Raw genomic sequence first — 9,574 nt, forward strand, 5'->3', positions numbered from 1 at the left:
CTCCTCCTCCTCCTCTTCCTCCTCCTTCTTCTTCTTCTTCTTTTCTTTCCTTTCTTAATTATGTTAAGTTTGTTCTTGGGCAATTCCACACAGGCACAGGATGAAGATTAACCAGCCTCACCTCGCCTCCCATCCTCCTCCTACTTCATCTACCCAAAATCTTTCCTACAAACTTCTGTCTCACATTGGTATCTGTCTGGTTTGGTTTGTGAGTCACTGGGTTTAATCAGAACCATCTGTGTGACCAGGAGTTTGGATCTGTTCATTGGAGCCTGGTATGATCCTCCGTGTATACGTGAATGAAGACAGTGACTCCCACCCCCAAATCCTTCTGAGCCAAAAGTTCTTCAGCACTGAGGGGTATGGCCCCATAAGACTCCATAAGCTCCTCCCACTTCCATGACGGAATGTTCCCAGGGCCAATCTTGTATGGGGCCAGTGCAGGTACCACAGTTGTGAATTCTTGATCACAGTGGTTACCTCATGCTCAAAGGATGACAATTCACATCCTTCACCCTATCTTCTGTCTCTTACAAAGTTCCTGTCCCTTCCCCACAGTGTCCATTAGCCTTAGAACAGGTGCTGTAAATATCTTTATAGCCTCTGGCCCTAGAGGCTTTGCAGGTGTGGTTGCTATGTCACATGTGCATCAGTAGGTGGCAGAGAGGAGAGGCTATGTCTACATTTCAGTGTTCTGACCTGTGAACAAGCCTGAGATGACCCTTTAGGCAGGCCCACCTGGGTTTCCAGGATGGGGAGCAAGCCAGGGCTAGAAGAACCTCACCTGTGATCATAGGCCCTGGGTGGGAGTAAGCCCTAGACATACAACCCTCAAAAGGGGCCACTTGGGTGGACCTGGCAAGGAGTGAGGCCAGGACAACCACCAAACCAGTGTCATGGTGCCCTGACAAGGAGCTAGCCTGAGATGACCACCAATCAATGCCACACAGGCCTGAGAGGGCAGACCCTGCCCAAGATGACCCCTGCCCAGCATAATAATGCATGAGCTGGACATAGTACTCCTGAGAGGACCCTAGACACTCAGAGACCCCAGCCGCCACTATTAGAAACAAGAAAGTCATGGAGAGGGGCTGGCAAGATGGCTAAGCGGGTAAGAGCACTGCCTGCTCTTCTGAAGGTCCTGAGTTCAAATCCCAGCAACCACATGGTGGCTCACAACCACCTGTAATAAGATCTGACACCCTCTTCTGGTGTGTCAGGAGACAGCTAAAGTGTACTTCCATATAATAATAAATAAATCTTTGGGCCGGAGCAAGCAGGGACTGAGTGAGCGGAGTTGACCAGAGAAAGCAGTGTTGATCAGAGCGAGCAGAGGTCCTAAAAATTCAATTCCCAACAACCACATAAAGGCTTACAACCATCTGTACAGCTACAGTGTACTCACATACATGAAATAAATAAATAAATCTTTAAAAAAAAAAGAAAGTCATGGAGAAATGCAAGAGAAAGAGAAACTGAAGGATGTGGGGGCATAATGAATAGAGGCAGAACTGGAGACTTGTGGGTATTGAGGAACAGCCTAATGTGAGTACTCAGTGATGCCACCTGAGACCACGTGGGGTCCTGGCCTATGCTGCCACGATGGGCCATGTCTGGGTCTATGCCTCTGTGGTCTGTTACCACCAAAGGCCCAGTGACATGCCTCCAGGGGATATGTCAATGTCAGAAGGATGTGCAGAACTGGTCCCACCCCTTACCTGGGCATCATGGGAGAACTGGCCTTGGAAACATGAGAGCAAGAGAGCTGACCCCACCCCTAGTCAGCAGCAGTACTTGGGAGAGTGGGCCACACAGGTCAAGAGTTGTGGGTGAACCTGCCCTGAAGATACGAGCACAGGAGAGCTGGCCCTACCACTCATCTGTGATGTGGTATAGATGGGAAAGAGCTACCCCACCACCACCACACGTGGCAAGCAGGAGACCTTGCCCTGGGGTCATAAGAGCAGGAGAGCTGGCCCTGCCTTCACCAGCTACAGCACTCAGGAGAGTGGCCCTACAACTCAGTTGGGCAGCACAGTAGAACTGGCCCTGAATGTGGGGGTTGCAGGTAAGCCAGCCCCAAGAGCATGAGCATGGGAGAGCTGGCCCTGCCTCTTGTTTGGTATGCAGTAGCATCAGTGAGAGAGATAGCCCCTCCCTTGCCTTATGTCCTTGCCACAGGCAGCAGATGGGAAAGCTGGCTCCAACTGGGTAAAGAGCAGGAGAGCTGGTCCTGCCCCTCACCTGCTGTAGCACACTGGAAAGCAAACCCTGCTCAGTAGAGCTGACCCTGATAGCGGGGTTCAGCGGGGAGATGGGGAAATAGGGGTGGGGATACAAGTGAGCCAGCCCCCAGGGTGTGAGCATGGGAGAGCTGGTCCCACGACTTGTCTGCTGTGAGGCAGAATGGTGAGAGAGAGATACCCTTTCTTATCCTCATCCCTTGCCCTGGGGTGATGAGACAAGGGAGAGCTGGCCCTCCCCCTTACCTGCTGCAACACTTGGGAGACAGAACCCTGGGCAGCACAGTAGAGCCAGCTCTGCAACTGCAGGGTTGCTGGTGAGGGCATGATTGTATGAGAGCCTACAGGCTGACCAGTTCAGATACCTCTCAGGCCTAGATCCAGGGCTTTGAATTGGCCCACCCCAACATCTACCCCATTGATGAACTGCTGGAGCACACGAACGGGCTGGTCCTACAGATTCAAAACTATAAAGTCTCCGTGGCACATGGCAACAACAGGATATTGTAGGCTTAGATTTTTCAAAACCTACTTGAATAAAGATTCTTTAAATGCTTCTAGCCCACCTACCAGAGGTAGGGAAAGGAAAAAGTTAATAGGAAACAGAGGTCGTGCACCTATTGAGAAGTAGATCTTTGGGGCGATTCCAATCATCACTGTCAGATATCAGCAGTCCAGTTTAGTAGTGTCACCGAACACAAATCAGCAGCAGCAGCTTGATCCAGAAGAAACCACAAAGCCCTGCCAAATTGGCATGAGTCAGTAGAAGCGGCAAGACGTAGCTGGACTACCACCAGAGAGTCTTTGGTACATTTATCTCTACAAAGTCACAACAATTGGAGATCAGTGAAGATCAGCAGTGAAGACTAGCAAAGCATTGCAAGGCAAACCAATGCAAGAACATCATCTCACTGACTATGGGGTTATATTTAATTCTTTCTAAGTATCACATGCCCTCTTAAGCATTCACCTATCAAAATAGCACATGCCCTTTTACAAGACAGTTTCCAGAAAAACATGAGTCTGTTCTTAGCAAAAACAATCTCTTACGTGTCTGCTTCAGCAAAACAAACATCACATGACACAACTGAGTCTCCAAAGGGACCAGAAATTTCCACTTCAGGAGGAACTCCCAGTGAGGTTGCATACTGATAGAGTAGCAGAAGCCAGAGGCCTTGGACCAAACCAACAAGTCATTATAATGAACATTTGCAAGGAAAGAAGTGTGAACAAGAGTATACTGTGGGATACACTGTGATCTACTACAGCTTCCACAACAAGATTGTTTTCCTCTCTGTTGATGGAGCTGTGGAGGTTGCAAGGGTGAAGGATGGGTATGAGGGGAGAGGGAGATAAGTGGTTTGGGGGTGCATGATGTGAAACTCACAATGAACCAGTAAAAAGTTTTTAAAACATATCTTTATAGACAACCCCTCAGCCATTCCTAGTTATCAGTATCTTGGGCAGTCACAAGCTTCTGCATCCACCGCCATTCATGGCAAAGAAAGGCTTCAACCACTTGCCTTCTTGCCATGAATAAGAGTGGGATGGCGTCCTTGACCCTCCCCAGTGAGGGGAGAGCCCACTCCACTGTAGGATCTGTAGGATCATCACCTCCATGCCATGCATCTTGGGCTATGTGAGAAGGGCAGATGGGACAAGAGGAAGGGGAGCAGCCTAAGTGGATGGCCATAGGCTAATGGCATCCAGTGCATCTCAGAGAGAAACTTGCATCTTCCAGACCCAGGCTCCCTTCTCTGTGGAGCCTTCCTGATGACCCAGGCTTAGACACTATCTACCTTCACAGAGGGAGAGAGTTATCAGTGTGGCAGAAGTGGTAGTGTTTGTGCATCCTCTAGGGACACAGGTGATATACATATCCCAGCCCCCTTGCAATGAGGCATGACCAGTGATTGAATTCTGTCTTATGGGGTCCAAGGAGAAATGGTTAGCACCAGCTCCCAACCATACATTGGCTACTAGTCCCTGGCTCACCGCTGACCAGCCACGCATGCATGTCCAGCATGTTTAGAAGAAGGCCAGGGTAGAGCATGGCTGTATGCCACTGCTGGTGGCCAGGTTCTCCATAGCAACAGACATTCTCCCTATTCAGCCAGATGTGGAGCCACTCCCTCTTATCTCAAACTTGCTAGACATGACTGCAGTGTCTTGGGTGGATCGTTACAGATACAAACGTAAACTGAAGTGAGCATTCATCCCTCTCATCCTCTAACTGTTACCAAACTAACATATGGGGCTATCTTGATGAAAAGTACTTCATTTATAAAAAACATTGGCTCCTTGGACTTCCCTTCAGTCTTAGTCAGTGTCCTATTGCTGTTAAGAGACATGGTGACCATGGCACCTAGGTTTTGATTATAGTTTCAGAGTTCATTGTCGTCATGGCTAGGGGCATAGTGGTAGGAGGGGGACATGGTGGTGGAGGAGCTGAGAGTTCTACATTCAGATCCACAGGCAACCGGAAGAGCAAGAGCCTGGCTTGGACCCTTATAACCTCAAAGCCCACTGCCAATAAAATATTCCCTCCAACAAGACCACACCTACTCCAACAAGGCCACACCCACTCCGACAAGGCCACACCCCCTAATCCTTTCAAAGAGTGTCACTGCCTGGTGATTGATGGGGTTCAAATCTCTGAGCCTATGGGGACCATTCTCATTCAGACCACCACACACGCCATAACATGCGACTTCTGTGACTGGTTCTAGATTTTACCCAAAAAAGAAAGGAGCAAGAAGAGCTAAGGTGATTTGGGGCAAGAAGAGTAAAGTTGGAGGTGTGAATACTGTTTTTAAGACTTCTTGCATCTGGGCATGGTGGTGCATGCCTTTAATCCTAGCACTTGGAAGGCAAGAGGCAAATGTGTATCTCTGTGAGTTCTAGGCCAGCTTGGTTTACAAAACAAGTCCAGGACAGAAGGGCTCTGTTTTGCAGAGAAACTCTGTCTTGAAAACACACACACACACACACACACACACACACACACACACACACACACAAAACACCAAGCCCAAAAATGACTTCTTGCAGCTGCAGAAGGAGACAGAGTGGTGGGGATTCCCAGCCAGCAGGGCAGATTGAGGCAGAGGCAGAGCCACATATACAGGATCTAGTTACTGACTCTGACAGTAGTCACAGCCTGTCATTATCATAAAATCATCTGCTAATTGCCTGTCTCACCTCTAGCGTGTATGCCCTAAGAGGAGAAGCCTCTGTGTTGTGTTGTCTGCAGCTACATCCCTGGTACTTTCTACAGTGGCTGGCACAAACTCAAAGCACAACAAATATTATTTTGAAGGAAAGAAGAAGGCAGCCAGGTAGGCTTTCTCGATCCTTCAGGCATGGATGAGATCTTTCCCCAAGCTCAGACTTCTGGTAACTTTCCATGAAGCCTATTCCTTGGCTTTATACATGCACACACACACACATTATATAATGATTTATGCATCTTACAACTATCTGATTCCAGAGTGTGGTTTTTGCCAGTGGCAATGCTATGACTATCAAAAGCCATATGCTGTGGTGGGACGGACGCCATGGCTAAGATGATGTGGCCTCCCTTCAGCTTGCCGAGAGATCAGCCTGAAACCTAAACAGGCTCTTACAGTCCAGCAAGATCCCCTCCTCTGGCCCAGTTGGAGCTAGGCTTTTAGACAGTGACTGTGGGGAATTGCAGGCTGGTCTCCAGTTGAGCTGAGGTCTGAACCCCGGAAATGGTGATAATTCACCTACATGACAAGGTAGGTGTTCCCTTATGCTCCTGGAACTCTGGCTCCTGCCTAAGTTACAGACCCCCTCCCCCCCAGCCCCGACAAGAGAAGCATGGCTAGAAGTCATGTATGCAATTGCCCAAGCTTCTGACCTTCAGGCTAAACTCCTCCCCAGTTACCTAGCAACAGTAAAGACCATAAAAGGGGCTGTTCAGCCTCACCTCAATCTCTTACCTTTTACCTCTTGTCTCTCTCTTACTTCTTACCCCTCACTCTCCCCCTCTCTCTTCTCTCTTTGGCTTCCCTCCTCTCTCCTCTCTCTTTATTCTCTCTTTCTCTCTAGGCTTCTCTCTCTCTCTCTCTCTCTCTCTCTCTCTCTCTCTCTCTCTCTCTCTTCTNCTCTCTCTCTCTCTCTCTCTCTCTCTCTCTCTCTCTCTCTCTCTCTTCTACCTTCTCTCTTTCCCCCTGCCTTTTTACAATAAAGCTCTAAAACCATAAAGAGTCTCTGCTCATCAAGACTGTGCTCACGCTCATCAGTGTTGGGAACCTCTTCCCTCATCCGTCTCTCCCATAACCCCGGTGGCTTTAGCAAAGTAGCTTCGGGACTCCCAGGTAGGGCTGCCCCTTGGCCACCCCCTGAAAAATGGGTCAGAGGCTTGAATGACCACCCAGGGATGAGTGGAAGGTAGATAGCAGCCCTCCCACGCCTGACAGACCAGAGAATAGGTAAAACTCTGGCGGGGTGTGGGTTCTCCTTCCCCCTCTTCCCCTGGGCCCCCTTTCTTAGTTCCCGACAAATGACAGCACAGGCAAGAGGAGGTAGCCCCTGCCACAGTCCTCACAGAGGCAATGCTGCTGTGAGTGGAAGGATGGAGCGGGTGTGGGGGGTGGAGGGAGTCAGAGAAGGTGATGACCACGAAGATACTTGTAGCTGACAAGAACATGAGAATCTCCTTCCTAGAAACAGAAACGCTTCTTATCAAATTAGACTGTGAGATAATTGGCTTGTTTTGATTTTGACAAAACTTTCTGTTAACGAAGGCAGCAGCTATCCTGGCCTCAGTCCTGGCCCAAGCTCGCTCTCCTATCACTAGGGGCGAAGGCAGCTCTCTCATGGTGGCACAGCCCGTCTGAGGGAGGCCATACTTTTCCTTAGGGTTGAGTTGACCCTGGCTTGCCCATGGTTACATCATAACCAGAATCTGCAGAACACATTTTGATTATTCCCAAAGTCTTTTTTGCTTGATGCTTCTCTGCTCAGCACCATGGACAAGAAACTCTCATTAAAGATGGTCCACCATCTTTAATTTGTCAGGGGCCCAGGGAACTAGCTCTGCCCCACCTCCGTAGAAAAAGATCAAAACAGAACTCGTGACAAATCCCATTATGATGTCATCTGGCATTACTTTGCTGTCCCAAACATCATGCCATTAGTTGCCTGCTAATTGTCTCATACATTTTAAAGGCTTGGGTGTAGGGGAAATAGTGATCCTGTATAAAGAAGTTCCCAAGCTGGCAAATGAAGTGCAGAGATAGACTAGACATTAAACTACATCGATCCATCAAACTCTAATAAAGAAAAGAGGTTAGGGTTTCTCTAATGATGAAACACCATGAACAAAAAGCAAGTTGGAGAGGAAAGTGCCTATTGGGCTTACACTTCCACACTGTAGTTCATCATTGAAGGAAGTCAGGACAGGAGCTCAGATAGGAACCTGGAGGCAGGAGCTGATGCAGCGGCCATGGACAGAGGCTGCTTATTCAGTATGTTTTCTTACAGAACCTAGGACCGCCAGCCTAGTGATGACACTACCTACAATGGGCTAGGCCCTCCCCCATCAATCACTAATTTAAAAAATGTCTTATAGCCAGATACTCTGGAGGCATTTTCTCAGTTGAAGCTCCCTCTTCTCTGATGATCCTAGCTTGTGCCAAGTTGACATAAAACAAGCCAGGATGGCAGGAAACAAACATTGCATCCCTTTGTCAGGGCTGCCATGACAAGTGACAACTGGATAGCTTTACAGCAACAGACATTTACTGTTATGGCTCTGGATGCTAGCCATCAGAAATCAACATGCTGCCAAGCCACGGTCCTTAAAGCTGTGGGAGAAAAGCAGTCCTTGTTTCCTTTGATTCCCAGGGGCTGCATGTATTGCTTGGCCGTTAGCTGTGCTACTACGTCTCAGCCTCTGCCTTCAAAAGACCATGTTCCCTTCTCAGCATCTTCTCTTTTGTCTGTATAGGGCAATGACTGATGTTACAGCCCTCCTAAGTAATCCTCGATGATTTTGTCTCAATTATATCTTGAAAGGTCTTTGATACAAATAATGTCATAGCCGGGCAGTGGTGGCGCACACCTTTAATCCCAGCACTTGGGAGGCAGAGGCAGGTGGATTTCTGAGTTCAAGGCCAGCCTGGTCTACAGAGTGAGTTCCAGGACAGCCAGGGTTACACAGAGAAACCCTGTCTCAAAAAACCAAAAGCCAAAAAACAAAAAACAAATAGCGTCACACCCGCATGCTCCAGGGAGCCAAGACATGGACATATTTTAGGAACCACCGTTTAGTCCACTATACACACCCCCAAAAATCACCACCAACTCCTCGCTGTTCAGAATGCAAAACTGTTTCTCACAAATTGTGTTTCGCCATCATCAGATTACTGAGTCTTCCAGCAGACCTGGGAGGAAGTATAACTGTCCTGTTTTGAACAAGAGGAAACTGAGAGTCAATAAGTTTTGGTGATATGCTGCAATCATATGGCCTCTAGAAATGAGGGATGTGACCCAAACCCAGGTCCGAGGACAGGAGAGCACAAGGATCTCTTCTAGGGGAGAGGGACACTGTATTTGTAAGAAAGCTCTCACACTGGAACCTCAGGGACTTCCATGGCACATCTCTCTTCCTCATCACCTGCTACTACAAGCGCCTGCTCGAAAGGCACTGGACTTTCCATTGTCTGTCTGCATTTCCCCCGCCTGTCTGAACTAAGAACTAACTAAGAACATATAAAAAGCCTCCAAATGACAGCCCACAGTGTAGCAACCGCTCAAGGAAAGGCAAGCGAATAACAGTCTCTCCCAGCCATGCCTCCTGTGGAAGATCAAGCATCTTTATTGAATGGCCTGACCAACTGAGGGCAGCAGGCAGTGCCTGTTCCGAATTACTCCATATTTTGTAGCATAGCACTCTTCAGGCTGTGCCTTGCCTTTAGTGACTCCATTGTGCCAAGCAGCGGTTTGCTCACTCTGTGTACAGAATAATTCTGTATCTTATTTGTACAGATGTCTGGAACAAACAGTGAGACACAGGCTGAAAAAAATAACTTATTTGTGCAAATGAAAACTGGCCACCCATGGATTCATCAAATTAAATCAGGAACTCACGAGCAACCAGCTTCATCAAAACCGTGCCAGAAATGAGGCTATAGGGGTAGCTCACTCCATAAGGCACCGGATGCGCAAGGCCTGAGTTTGGATCCCCAGGTTCCACATAAAAAGCTGTCCGTGGTGCCAAATGACAGCCTGCAGCACTGATGGGTAAGGACAGAAACAGGTAGGACCCTGAGGCTCATTGGCCAACCACCTAGCCAAACTGA

The 9,574-nt window shown here is 48.5% G+C and overlaps 1 non-coding gene across 1 annotated transcript; it reads left to right on the top strand.

Annotated features, from left to right (window-relative positions):
* Positions 1 to 602: 602 nt before the first annotated feature.
* Positions 603 to 737, top strand: LOC115029641. The gene has a single exon (XR_003835206.1). It is a non-coding gene; the product is annotated as a small nucleolar RNA SNORA17 (small nucleolar RNA).
* The last annotated feature ends 8,837 nt before the right edge of the window (positions 738 to 9,574 follow it).

This window comes from Mus caroli, chromosome 16, assembly GCF_900094665.2.
Source record: "Mus caroli chromosome 16, CAROLI_EIJ_v1.1, whole genome shotgun sequence".
Taxonomy (NCBI): domain Eukaryota; kingdom Metazoa; phylum Chordata; class Mammalia; order Rodentia; family Muridae; genus Mus; species Mus caroli.